The 14,360-nt window shown below is 44.3% G+C and overlaps 1 protein-coding gene and 1 long non-coding RNA gene across 8 annotated transcripts in view; both read left to right on the plus strand.

The window, feature by feature from the left end:
* The window catches only part of LOC309527257, a 63,317-nt gene extending 55,479 nt beyond the window's left edge, over positions 1–7,838 (plus strand). The window contains exons 2-3 of the long non-coding RNA XR_014217158.1: positions 6,117–6,158; positions 7,754–7,838. This is a non-coding gene — a long non-coding RNA (uncharacterized lncRNA). The remainder of the gene's footprint in view (positions 1–6,116; positions 6,159–7,753) is intronic.
* The window catches only part of SHISA6 (shisa family member 6), a 261,331-nt gene that overhangs the window by 215,037 nt on the left and 31,934 nt on the right, over positions 1–14,360 (plus strand). The window lies entirely within an intron of this gene.

Genomic DNA, 14,360 nt, shown 5'->3' on the forward strand with positions numbered 1-14,360 from the left:
AAGAAGAACCAGCTTTTAAACATTGGATCTGTTTCAGAAGCTTGTTGAGATTATGGTACCCGACCCTTCCATATAATGCACCAAATGACAGGGGCAGCATTTCTATGCAGGCTCGAACCTTCGCATTATTTTAATGCGTTGTTTGGACACAAAGATCAACTGTGGCTTCCTCGTAGGACAACAAAGTTTGGTGTGTCCATAAATTATATTGAGAAATTCTGACCCAACAGCCTAGGAAATTCAGCCAAAATGCTGTGCGAGCAAAGAGATTAACGTCTTGCGTGTTTTGGATGTGCTGATCTCATAACTGTTGGTATCGCTTAGTCGTGTTGGCTGATCGTGTAGCTCAGAGCATTAGAGAACTGGCAAAACTGAAGACAATGCTTTCTCCACCCCCAGCTTCTTCTGTAGGTTATGAGGATAGATTGACAGCTCCTTACTGGCCATAGAAATGATACAGCTGTTCTTTTAAAAAGGAGGAGTTAATGCTCACATGTCAAATACACACTTTGGGGGATGAGAATGAGGGTCGCCTTACATATTTTTGAACTACATTCAGCTCTGTGGCTTTTCTTATGCATTTCATATCTGATCATAGCCACAGGCTCACCTGTAACAGGGACTGCTGCGACTGATTCTAGAGACATGGACACTTCACAAGCTACTTTCGGCATCTTCCCATTCCACCCTGAATACAGGAAGCGTATGAAATGCTCTCCTCAGGGAGGCTTGCCTAGTGCCTCCATTACACATCTTTTAAAAGGTAAAGGGACCCCTGACCGTTTGGTCCAGTTGTGACCGACTCTGGGGTTGCGGCGCTCATCTCGCTTTATTGGCCGAGGGAGCCGGCATACAGCTTCCGGGTCATGTGGCCAGCATGACTAAGCCGCTTCTGGCGAACCAGAGCAGCACACGGAAACACTGTTTACCTTCCCGCCAGAGCGGTACCTATTTATCTACTTGCACTTTGACGTGCTTTCAAACTGCTAGGTTGGCAGGAGCAGGGACTGAGCAACGGGAGTTCACCCCGTCGCGGGGATTCGAACCGCCGACCTTCTGATCGGTAAGTCCTAGGCGCTGTGGTTTAACCCACAGCACCACTCGCGTCCCTTTACACATCTTTAGATGCCAGGCAAAACATTTCCCTTCTCCCAGACCTTTGGCTAATCAAACAAGCTATGACCTTTTAAACTGTGGCAAGGAGTATTGTTTCTGTTTGTTCCTATGGTGTGTATTTTTGTGTTTAATATTGTAAACCACCCTGTGATCCTCAGATGAAGGGCTGTGTGGATATTTAATGAATAAAATAATAATTATAAAAAAATAAAAGATGGGTAGAGTCAACCTCGTGGTTTCTTTCTACTCGGCTGTCACCCTCCTTCCAAACTAAACAATGATTGAGTAGGAAGGAACCATGCAGTCTCTCTGTGTGTTTGTTTCCTGTATAGAAATGTTTGCTAGACAGGCATAGGGAAAGACTATAGGGAAATGGTTACTGGATTCCCTGGAAGTAAAACTGGAATATTGCTTCGCTGATACAGTATATGTCTACACATGCAATTAACAATGACCCCATCGTATATGACTTGTATGCACGTAGGGAGGATAAAATTCCACGGGGAAAATCACTGACTTTGAGGTGGTAAGTGAACATGTGAATCCACCCTAAGATAAAGGCATATCAGCCACTCCCCACACTGCAGTGATTGCTAGGTTTGCAGCATGACCCAATTAAAATGAGACAGTCACAGTTCTCTTGTCAGAATTGCCCATAATGGGATGTTTGACAGATCAGTCCATCCCCAAAGACTGCTCAGAAGGGAGTCTTGGAATGGGGGAGCAGAAAGAAGAAGGATGATGTTTGCGGCATAGCATTTACGCAGCTCATTTGGCAAGGCCTTAAGTGGCAGGCATTGTGCACTTCAGTGAGCCTGGTTTGCAAAATGCTTTTGACAGTATTCAATTAATGTTGAAAACTCAAGGCAACAAGTGAGCCCCCTGAGGTTTGCTGCAAAGGTCAAGAAATTTCACCTTGGGGTGACAAAAGTCCAAAGAGAAAGGTTTTGGCAGGCCATTGGTGACAACCCCAAAGAGGTCTGTAGGATTAAAGAGGAAGAACACAAACTTTGGCAGACGTCCAGGGAGTATCGATTCTTAGCACTGGTAGCCACTGTGCATGTGAAACAACACACACCCAAGTGCAGGTACAAATTCTTACTCACTTTGGAAGCACACCAAGCATAGTGGATAATGAGCAGTTAGAGAGGGGCTGCTAAAGCCAGGAAAGGCAGGCTTGAATGCTTCCTCCTTAACCAAAAATGATGCTCAGGGTCATATTTTCTGAGTGGAGAACATGGGAGGCAGAAGAAAGTAGAAATTCTACGCTCCTCAGCAGGAGGAATTGAAGCTGCTGAGTGTGCTTACCTTCTGGTTCCCCTCTTCCCATTCTCAAGAGTCAGGTGTCTCATTTGTTTTTGTTTGGTTTTTTTAATAAGGGAGGAGGGCACCTAACCCATCTGTAAGCTTTCTTGGAAAAACTTCTTATTAAAGATTTTTTTCCCCTGTTTTCTTCTGAGGGTTCTCTGCATATTCTGGGTGGGGTGAGCTATGGGGAAACGGTGCTTCAGACATCCATGACACCCCTGCACACTGGAACACAATAGGGCCACCCTGAAACAGCAGCTTCATGGCAGTAGCTGTCTATGTGGATGCCTAACCTGGATTGAATAGTTGCAGTGTGCCCTGATTGCTACTTGCTTTGGAGGGAAGGAGAGAGAAACAGCTGATTTTTCTTCATGTTTGAAGTCACTTTTGACGGCCTTGCTCTCTTCCCTGGGATCCCCCACCTCACCCCATGTTCAATTTGTAGCCCCAGCTGCAGAGATGGAGTGTTTGGCACACCATATGATGCGTTGTGGGAAAGTGAATTCAAGCAGCCAGTTTTTCTCCTGAAAAGGATTTCCATTTATTTATTTAAAAAATTACACCCTGCTTTTCACTTCATCTGGGTATCAAAGCAGCTTGCTAGGAATAGTTTAACTAATAGAAGATTCTTCTAGTTTTGTATGTGCCAAATAGTGGCCTCTGTAGCTACCGCACACAGGACAAACTGCAAATATCTAGCTTGTCTAGTGAATTTTGGACTGGCACTCAAACCCTCTCACAGGTGAATTCATACAGCAAGAAGATGCCTAATAGCTGTTCACGAGCTTATTTCATAGCAGCAGCTGCTATGTGGGGAGATGGTCATCTCTAGCGCTTTACAATCCTTCCACATTTCCAAACAATTCTAGGGTCAGCCATTGACAATACTGGGTTTAACCATGAGAGAGGATCTATAATACTTTGGCACTTGTAACTAGGCAAGGAAGTGGCTAACTAATTCACAATAAATGCACAAGCAGCTACTGTCTCTTTTGGTAAACTGAATCTACCTTAAATTAGTCTAGTACCATTTGATTCTTATCATGCAGTTACTGAAAAGTTAAGCCAAGTTTAAAAGAGGTTCGAAATTATCTACATGGATATGGCATTTGGTGCAAGAAATGGCCTTCACTAAATTATATGTACTGACCAATTATATTGGCTAGTGTTACCATAATTTCCCATTGGGTAAAGGAATACCAGTCACATCCTTTTTAAAAGTGTGCTTCCCATGTTAGATCAGTGGTTAAGAGCGGTAGTCTCGTAATCTGGGGAACTGGGTTCGAGTCTCTGCTCCTCCACATGCAGCTGCTGGGTGATCTTGGGCTAGTCACACTTCTTTGAAGTCTCTCAGCCCCACTCACCTCACAGAGTGTTTGTTGTGGGGGAGGAAGGGAAAGGAGAATGTTAGCCGCTTTGAGACTCCTTAAAGGGAGAGAAAGGCGGGATATCAAATCCAAACTCTTCTTCTTCTTCTTCAAATCCCAAGGTTTATTGATATTTTTACAGTGTTTTCTTTCAGTGATTAATTTATTTGATGGAACCACCCATCAGTGGAGGACACCAGGCCCCACTCTGCACTCAGATCCATTCTGTAATGGTTTCTGATAACATTTCATTTCTCTGAAGTCTTGAGAATTGTTCAGAACTGCTCAAGTTGCAGAAAACAAGGCTGAATCGGGTGTAAGACAGGCAAATAATTTCAGGGGCTGGTGAATTTTTAAAAATCCTGTTTGCTTTCTACTGAAGATCCAGTTAAGATCTGAATCCACACCAACCCGCTTATTGAATTCAATTGGTTATGAGTTAGCTAAGTAGAATGTTTCCAATTAGAACATATGAGGAAAGTTGTTTTAGTTGTTTTTAATTACGTAAATATTTAGTGATTTGAAAAGGAAAAACTGTATGTGAAACATTGCTTTCTGGGTGAGAGAGGAGAGAGCATGTGCTATCAGAGTTGCAATGCAGTGCAGTAAATTCATAGATCTGGGGTGCCAACTTACAAACTTACTGGACTCAATGGAGAGCCCAAGAGAATTAGCCCCCCTCCCACATCCAAAGATAAAATACATATATTTCCCAGCAAGAAGCACTCAAGTGGGAACTTGGTTGAAAAGGAGCATTTAGCAGAAAGAATAACGCCCTAAGTGGCCCCAACTTCCCCCTCCCATAAATTATACAAATTTATATAATGGCATTATGATATCGGCAGTTTCGTCCATAGTTTTCTTCCTACTGATTCTTAGCATGGAATTTGCCTGTTTTTCACAGATGGCACAGAACAGAGGAGATAGCATCTCCAGCACAGTACATAGTCAAGCATAGTGCCCTAATAATATGGGTGGAGGAGAGTATAAATCACTTGGGGTGGTAATAGTCTATGGCAATGTATAAATGAGGCCTCATTGTCTGCATAACAGGTGGCCAGAAGAAACACCATTAGCCCAGAAGAGTGGCCATTTCACATTGTCCTGCCTCTGTGCAAGTATTCCTTAGGCCACCTTCCACAACCTAGTGCCCTTCAGATGGTTTGCACTATAACTCCAACTATCCCAGACCACTGGCCAAGCTTGGAGAAGGTGGCTTTAGGTACTTCAGAAAGTATGGCACAAAACCATAGGCAAGAGAACTTCATTCCCATCTTATTTCAGGAGAATGATGGGTATAGTCAGGCAGTCATTTCTCAGTGTCATGGAGAACTACAGGTGGATGTGCTAAATTAGGATCAACTTGAGCTAAGCAGATGGAATGAGAAACATAGTGACTTGATGGACATAGGATGAAGTCTTTTCCCTTGGTGCTGAACATAGAGAGGTACACAGCCACTACTGCAGTAGGTCAATAGATACAATCAGGATCAGATTTGGAAAGCCATTGTTTTTCCAATAATGTTTATACATATGGTTCAAGTGCATTTCACAGTCTATGACCAGGCTTTACAATATACTCCTGCAGAGCACTGAAGTTTTCCCCTCGAGCCTAAAAAAACACACACACAATCATTAAATCTCAAGCTAACAGAGAACTGTGATGGCTCACAAACTTAAAGGTAGGGAGTTTCTGGTGCTTGACAAAGAAAGAAAGACACAGGGAGAACTCAGGCACCTCAGGGGGTGCCAGAAATCATTTAGAGAGCAACCCACAGCTATGATTTCCAGCTCAAAAGTAGGGAATATTCAGAAACTGTGGTACCACCCTGCTGTGGAACTGCACTGCTTTAAATAAGGGAAACCAAGTGTATAGCTTTGTTGCCTTGAAATGAAGGCATGAAAAAAAGCCAGCCCCAGGCACATGGGTGCAGTCAGTCATCTGGTTGTGTTATTGCCCTTTCAGATTGGCTTTCAGCTGCCTGGGAGGGTTGCTTCACTTTAAAAAAAAATAAAGGTGGCTTATTAGCGTTAAAATTAAATAAAAATGAGAAATGTTGAAATGCAAAGAAAAAACTACTGGTAACTTACGTACGTTATGGTAAAATCAGTAGGACCTCATGCCCTCCAAGTGTCCCAATTTTCCAGGGACAGTCCCAGAATTACGAAAGCAATTCCAGCTTCGGATTTGAGCCTGGAATGTCCTTTCCCCTGTCAGTGCTGCTGCCAAGCTCAGGGGGAGGATGAGCTGTCACTTGTCTCCCATCCCAAAAAAAGAAATTATTTGTGTATCCATGTCTAATCTTGCCCCTTTCTGATATTTAGATGTTTCTGATGTTCCTGTTTTCATCTGAGGAATGTTGGAAGGTATGGTAACTAATTATGCACATCAAACATATGACATTCACCATAGATCATTTTCTGTTGTGTGAACTGGCCTTGCAGGACAAGCCATTGTAACAATAAAATATCTGAAAATCTGCTCCCGCGTTGTATATCAGACAGGTCAAGAGCCAGCTACAGCTGGACACAATCAGACCCCTTTCCATTCCTTAAAATTGGAAGAAGTCTTCTTCTTCATCACCTCCTTCTCCTCATCATCATCTTTTTCACTCGTTAAAAATGGGGCATACATCCACCTGCTGGCACAGCAAACTCAAAACGTTTGCCAGCTCCTGCAGAGCAGTCGGTGATTAGTTTCCATTAGTTGAGATGCTCTCCAAGGAGAATTATCTCCATCGGCAACTGTTCTACAATGCTGTAGGGAGCAAAAGCCCTTGAAAGCCTGGTCATTGGTAGAAAGTGAAGATTCTAACCTGACGAGAGATGTTTTAAAGAGTAACTGAGAAAGGTAGAAAATGGCAAAGAAAATAACTAGGGTTAGTCTCCATCATGTTGAAGTAAGTCCCAGCCAAACTAAACGTTCTTGTTTTGCAATTTTAGCCATTTCTGCACTGAAGGTACCCTAGCAAGGCCATTCCAAGGAATGCTCATGCTGCCCTTGTGATATTTCTCAAGGAAGTGGAGTCATATAGCTGGGTCTTCTAATTATTGATTATGTTTGTATCACTCGTCTTATAAGTCAGAGAATGCAGAGGGTTATGCACTTTAAAATCATTACGTACTCATTTTTTACACAGATTCTCTGCCTCCCATGAGTGCAGGCAGATCATTCAAGGCTTAAAAATAAACCACACATTTCAAAAGCTTGCAAAGAGAATAGAGCTTACCCTGAAACTGACTTTCATTAGAGAAAATCTTCTGCCCATAACAAATATTGTCTGCAACCCCACATTAGAACTGACCTTCAGTGGCACTATTGAGCATAAAAAGAGGGAATGGGGGGGGGGGAGAGAGAGACATTTTCTCAAGGAAAAAGCATTGCAAACGTCTAATGAAAACCCAGCCTTTTCTGTACTTGCAGCAGTTGTGCTGAACATGTGAGGGGTACAGCATTGAAATGTCTTAATTTTTTTTAAAAAATGCGCAATGTCTGCATGAACATGCAAGCATGTGGTACACCTGAGAGGAGCTTGCAGCAGTTTTGCACCCCACCTCTCTGGGAGCCTACAAGCTCAACACAGTCTGGCTAAGCCAAAGTCTAGCATACTCTGTTGTGCAAACTGGCCCAGACCACTACCTACCTACTGTTGTGGACTCATGCTAGCAGCCCATGTGACCGTAATAAAAGATAATACTCTTTTTTACCTAAACTGCAAAAAGCCTGGCCAATTTTGCCCAAAATAAGCAGCAACCACAACACCATTCAGTGAAATTGCTTATGTTCTTTTAATACACCAAATATTGTTGCTCTGTAGGTTTTACTAAATAATTGTTGGGTATGAATACATCAGGTGCATCCCATTGTTTCCCATATACAAAAACCTACTATTTAACATTACTTCCCTTTCTTCTTTGCTTCCTTCCACGCTTCCTTCCCACTGTGTTGGGTTTTGTGTCAGAAACCATTCATGCTGCCTTCCATGCAGTTGCTGTGGCTGCAGTGTATGAGAACGTGGTGCTGTGTAAAACAGAATATCGAGAGAGAGAGAGAGAGAGAGAGAGAGAGAGAGAGAGAGAGAGAGAGAGAATGGCAAAGAACACCAGAGCCACTTGTTTTGGGACTCCACCACCTTAAAACAGTATGCTTAAAGCATCTCTGATTGTTGTTTCTTGTTTTAATATTTGGACAAGTTAGTTGCAAAGCTGCTACTCAATATTCTGGAGGAAAACACTGCAAAACCTCTCGAAACTGCTTAATGCACCACTAAATCACCATTGAAAATAGGAACATAAATCTATTCAGCTGTAGTTTAAAGCTATTATTTCCTATCTTATCATTCTTGAATCTGCCTGCTCAGCCTCTTGCTGGGGTTTGTTTCCAACTTTTTCCCTGGCAGGTTTCCTCTTCCCTTAGGCAAAAACATATACCTTGTGACACCTTCCCAATCGCTTCATTACCATGTGTTACTTCTGCCTAGAGTTTTGCTTTTGAATAGTTTAACTGAATCTACTAAGGGGGGGGGGAGTAGTTACTTGAGGGAGCACCCACTGAGCACCTAGCTTTTCCCCACAAAACAGGCAGCAGCAGATACATAAGCCACGGCATATTTTAGGGCTACCAACTGATCAAGAAAAGAGTTACCGTATTTTTCACTCTATAAGACGCACCAGACCACAAGACGCACCTAGTTTTTGGAGGAGGAAAACAAGAAAAAAAATATTCTGAATCTCAGAAGCCAGAACAGCAAGAGGGACTGCTGCGCAGTGAAAGCAGCAATCTCTCTTGCTGTTCTGGCTTCTGGGATAGCTGCGCAGCCTGCATTCGCTCCATAAGACGCACACACATTTCCCCTTACTTTTTAAGAGGGAAAAAGTGAGTCTTATAGAGCAAAAAATACGGTACCTATTTGTGTGCCCTCAGCTTAACACCTTGATCAGCAGAAACCACCAGTTAAGCCTTTCACAGCTCAGAAATAAACATCACTCCTTGCTAATGCCTGCAATCAAATCACTGTCATAATGGTATGTTTTAACAGTAGCCATAGGGGCTACTTTCTCTTCCATCAGATTCACCTTTGGACCTCTCCCTAAAGCAGTATTGCATCAGGAGCTGCATGGCATATAATCAGCAGCCTCATGCCATTGCTCTGAAAGCAGCTGCAGAGCCACAGGTTGTGTGTGTGGCTCTGCTTTAAGAGAGCTTCTGTTCTAAAACTGAACCTAGGATTGAAGCTTGACAGTGCAATGCTGTGCATGTTTACTGAGAGGGAACTACTCCCCAGAAGTGTGCATAGGATAGCTGCCTTCATTGCCCAAACCAATAAGGAAGAGGGATTCTGTTTCTTGGGCTGATGCCAAGAAGAGGATGTCAGTAGGCAACGCTTTCCCTTCCGCTAGAGCACCCACCCAATTCCTGCCTGTTATGCAGCCATCAGTGGCACTGCAGTCTTAGTCTTTGCTGACCCTGGGTGGTCTAAGTTGGCGAGGATTTGTCAGTTGCCTGCACAGGGCACTAGGCATATTAAAAACTGTTAAAATGCCAAATGACCTGAAAGATTAGACCCAAGAAACTGCCTACTAGGTTTCAAAGGGTTATGATGACTCTTGCAAATTTTACTTCGCATCAGTTCCCTGTCTCACAAATGCAAATTGACGACGCAGTGAGGCAGAAATCTTCATTATTCAGCACAACAGCCTCGTCCTGTGAAAGTAGATATAATGCAGCTTATATTTTATCTGGGGAATCAAAGATGAAAATTCAGGAATGCTGTTTACACAGAGTTACTTAAGCAGGGAAGGTTATAGTCAATTCACGTGTGTTGTTGGTATCCTGCTTCCCCAGGTTACAAGAAATATTGAGTTGCAATCATTCCCTCTGGGCCACCCTTTCACTTCTGGTTCCTCACATTCATTCTTTTATTCCAGAGTTTGAGGGGGCCATTGAAAAAGTGCCTTACGGTGGGCCTTACCCTATGTCAATAGGCCCCTCCTAGATGGATCTCATAGAATTATAGAGTTGGAAGGGATCCCTGATTATCATCTAGTCCAACCCACTGCAATGCAGAAATATGCAGCTGTCTCTTACGAGGATCAAACCTGCAACCTTGTTGTTGCCGTCACCACACTCTAACCAGCTGAGCTATCCACCCCCACAGGGGAAGAGCCCTGACAAGTTTTATATGGTGGTAGCAGTAGCAATCTGATTACCACTGAATGACTGGGGACCGCCATCTTTATTTCCCACAGTGCTCCCAATGTACTATCAATGCAATACATTGTAGAAAATTAAAATAGTGGGTCCCAGGCACAGGGAAGGTTTGAGTGGTGACACTTCTGGCACCCTCGCAGCTGCCCGAGGGTGATGTGTGCTCATGCAGCCCAGTTCACTCATTCAATCATAGTTTGTTCTTCACACTTTTCCACAGATAGCTTGCATCACAGTGTGCAATAAATCTAGCAGTGCTATGCACATTTAACTGTTCATGTGACAGCTGTCTACAAAATTTGCTGTGTGCCAACTGGTCCCCAGTGGTCCCCATTGTCAAGGAAATCATAGGCCAAATGCTGTGATTGGGGAAGGTTGATAGCTCATTGGCAGAACATCTACTTCACATGCATAAGGTCCCAGGTTCAATCCTCAGCATCTCCAGGCAGGTCCGAAACTCTAGAAGATTGCCATCAGCCACTGTAGACTGGAGTAGGGAACCTGTGGCCCTCCATATGTTGTTGAACTCCTGCTCCCTACCTAGTTTTGCCCGTCATCAGGTATGATGGAAGCTGTATGTATGGAAGTCCAGCATAGGTTTTCCGCCTCTGGTGTAGACAACACTGAGCTAGTTGGGCCAATGGCCTGACTTAGTATAAGGCAGCATTCTATGTTTCTGTATTCCTGTTGGAGCATAACATACATTGCATACCATTCTCTGGTTGCAGCATGAATCAATACAATGTAAATGCTAATGTGCACCTCCCTGGGTGCGTATGAACAGGAATTATTTGCATATGTATAAGCTCCCCCTCCCCCCTCCCCGTATTGTGCAGATATCCTGGATTCAATCCTCTCTCCTCTGTTCTTTCCCTCTCCCTTCTGAATCAGATGATAAATGATAATTGAACACAATCCTATTGGGGGTGCTTGTGCATTGAGCAGCACTAGTTCCTCCTTTGCACTCATGTTTCTCCTGTTTGTGTATTAGAGAATGCTAAGTATGTGCAGTGCTGTGGCTGGCCAGGTTTTTTGGCCCCAGGTGCAATTGGGGCTCCTAGCCTGTGTGTGTGTGTGTGTGTGTGTGTGTGTGTGTGTGTGTGTGTGTGGAGGGGGATGCCAAACTGGGTTTTTGACTCAGGTGAAATAAAGCCTAGTTTTGCCCCTGTCATGTAAGAACCCTCGTTTCATTTGAGAACATAAACCAGCCTTCACCAACCTGGTCCCTCCAGTTGTTTTGGACTACAGCTCACATCAGCCCTGTGACTTCTGCTTCTTCTGTGAATTAAAAAAAGAGAGAGACTGTTTTGCGTGGGGGGGGGTAGCTAGAAAGTGAGCATAGGAGAACCAGGGGGAGAGAGTATCTCCAAAGAAGAGAGGAAAGTTAATTTTTGTCACCAAATGGATTTTATCTCCTTAGTGTTATTCTTTTCTTCCCCCCTAGTAATTAATTTCCTCTATGAACATGCCATGGAACCAGCTGAAAATAACATTGTCCTTTGCAGACACATCATTCATCTGTGGCATATTTGACAACTGCAAATATTCCAGCTTTCCATTTTCGTTGGCTTTATTAGCAAAGACAAAGTACAAAATATGCAGCCTCTCCTCTGAAGAAACTGACACTTGCAATTTTTTATGTTATGGATCAAAATAAATCCATTTCATTCCAGTTTAGCTATCAACATGTAGGAAATCACTGGGGCTGAAAAAATACAAGCTCTGGAGGATGTGGAGATGCACAAGAGTGTCTCGGAAGGAAAGCTGGAAAGTTACCTGGTGAGATGAGAAGGGTGTTTTCTAGGGAATATTATCCTTCCGTGGAAAGTAAAACGCTGGCCCATTGGGGGCTATTTAATGTTTTCTTCATCAATTACCAGGAGTCCACAACTTGGGAATGGGAGGCTCAGTGAGTGATTTATGTTGCAAATTAGAACTGTCAGTCTCAACCTTGAGGAAGAAGGGCTGCTTTCAAAGTTCAGATCAATACGTCAGCATCTGAAAAGATCTTCTTCTGTCAAGAGTGGGGATGAAAGGCTGCCAGGCAGCTTCAGATCCTGCAATGTTTGTCAAAAATGCTCTGATCTGAGCTGCTTAATTAAAGGTCTCATGCTGAAAGGTGCTGGAGGAGCCCCACACTCACCATAGTCGTCAGAGATGCTTACACCTGCCTCTCTGACTGAAAAGAGTAGGGAAGGGTTTCCCAAACTTGGGGCTCCAGCTGTTTTTGGACTACAGTTCCCATCACCCCTGACCACTGGTCTTGCCAGCTACAGATGATGGGAGTTGTAGTCCAAAATCAGCTGCAGACCCAAGTTTGGAAAACACTGGAACAGGGCTTTAGTGGATCTCAGGGCTTAGACAAGTTGCTTCCATTAGAGTGGAAGCTGCACAGGTGCTTGGGAGAGAAGACACCCAGCACTCAAAAGGACTAGATTATGGTGAATGATGTCAGGCTGTGAGAAACTGTTTGGGAGGGATTGTCTCATTTTACCCTGTTCTTCTGCACTCCAGATGCTGAGCCAGGTTCAAGAAAGCTGGTGTGCTAGCAAAAGCCAGCCAAAAAACTCCCACTACCACAATGGGGCTTCCCTCCTTTCCTCTCCCAACAGACCCTTGCCCCCAGTTCCCGAGGGAATAATCAGAACAAACCGGGGGGAAGGAGAGGGGGGTGGTTCTGTCAGACCAGCAGAACTGCTTGCGCTGATGAAAACATTCTCCTTAGTGCTACGTTGAATTCCTCCTTATCTTCATAGTAACATGAGCTGACTGGCAATGCATACTGGTGAGGCAGGGAAGTGGGGAGAAGCAGCGGAAGGCAGACGGCCCTGAGGCAGTTCAGTAATCACGGGCGGAGGTGGTTAGCTGCAAAACATGCTAAGGCAAATGCAGCACTAGCTTTTAATCATCATTTGTTCAGCCCAGCCGCACCAGACAGCTCATGGGGATATGTCAGCAGCACGGGCACCCCAGCAACAATTTAAGTACCAACCAGGCATGTGCACAGATCCCTGCCCGAGAAGTGTGCAAAAGCACAGAGTCAGGCAATGGTAAATTCTCAAAACACAGTTTTTAATGTAGTTTGCTTGTACAGTTTTCTGGTTTTGTGTAAATCTTGAGAGATCAAAGGAATATATATTTACGGCTCCATTCAGGAGAGCGCTGGAAATAGCTATATGAGCGCAGCTGGAAAAGAAATGAAAGCATTTGAGAAGTAGTGGGAATGGAAAGAGGAGTGGCTGAAAGTGGCAGCAGATCCACCCACTTGAAAGCACAGGGGGCGTGGGGATCTATGACCCTGGGTAGAATGGTTTAGAGCTCTGTTTACCCTCTAATCCCCATACCGTCATGTAAACTCAGATTCACAGTGGAACAGCCTCAAGATTGGTGCTGTTGGAGGGCAATTAAATGGGAATGCAAACACACAGTAAATTCCATTGTGGACAAGATCTCGATATCACAACCTGACACTGGACACTGGGCAGTGTGCCTGATTGTTTGTAGAAGCTGTTATTGCCAACTTTTAATGAAGAGCCAGCATCTGTGAACACGAGAGCAAAAAGATATATGGAGCTAAAAAGGTAAAGGTAAAGGACCCCTGACAGTTAAGTCCAGATGCGAACGACTCTGGGGTTGCGGCGCTCATCTCGCTTTACTGGCCGAGGGAGCTGGCACTTGTCTGCAGACAGCTTCTGAGTCATGTGGTCAGCATGACTAAGCTGCTTCAGTGCACGGAAACACTGTTTACCTTCCCGCCGGAGCGGTACCTATTTATCTACTTGCACTTTGACAGGCTTTCAAATTGCCAGGTTGGCAGGAGCTGGGACCGAGCAACGGGCGTTCACCCCATCACGGGAATTTGAACCGCCAACCTTCCGATCGGCAAGCCCAAGAGGCTCAGTGTTTTAGACCACAGCGCCACCCGTGTCCCATATATGAAGCTACGCTAAATACTAGGGGTGTGCATGGGCCCTGGTTAAAGCTCTTAGAAAGCAACAGAGTGAGTTTGCCTGTCCAGCTTTGCCCTGGTGACTTGTGTAGCAGCGGAACTTGTGTGTCGCCAAATGTCTTGATGTTCTGGGTGGATCTGCAGCAGGCAGCTCATAAAGACCGCATCCCTCCCTCCCCTCCCTCTCTCTATCTCTTGATACTGTTTTTCAGTATCTTTTCCAGCTGCACCCAGAGGATTCTTATTGTTATCTTTGGAAACCAAGAGCTCTATTAATCTTTTATTTCCTTAATGGAGCTTCCCAGTAGACAGATGTGAGCCCAGCACATCATTGGGACGGCTGCACAACAGCCTTGCCTTTCCCTGGCTGACTTCAAGCCGGTGCACCTCCATTAGCAAAATTATCTCATTA

The sequence above is a fragment of the Podarcis vaucheri genome, assembly GCF_965113315.1.
Source record: "Podarcis vaucheri genome assembly, chromosome: 2".
Classification (NCBI taxonomy): domain Eukaryota; kingdom Metazoa; phylum Chordata; class Lepidosauria; order Squamata; family Lacertidae; genus Podarcis; species Podarcis vaucheri.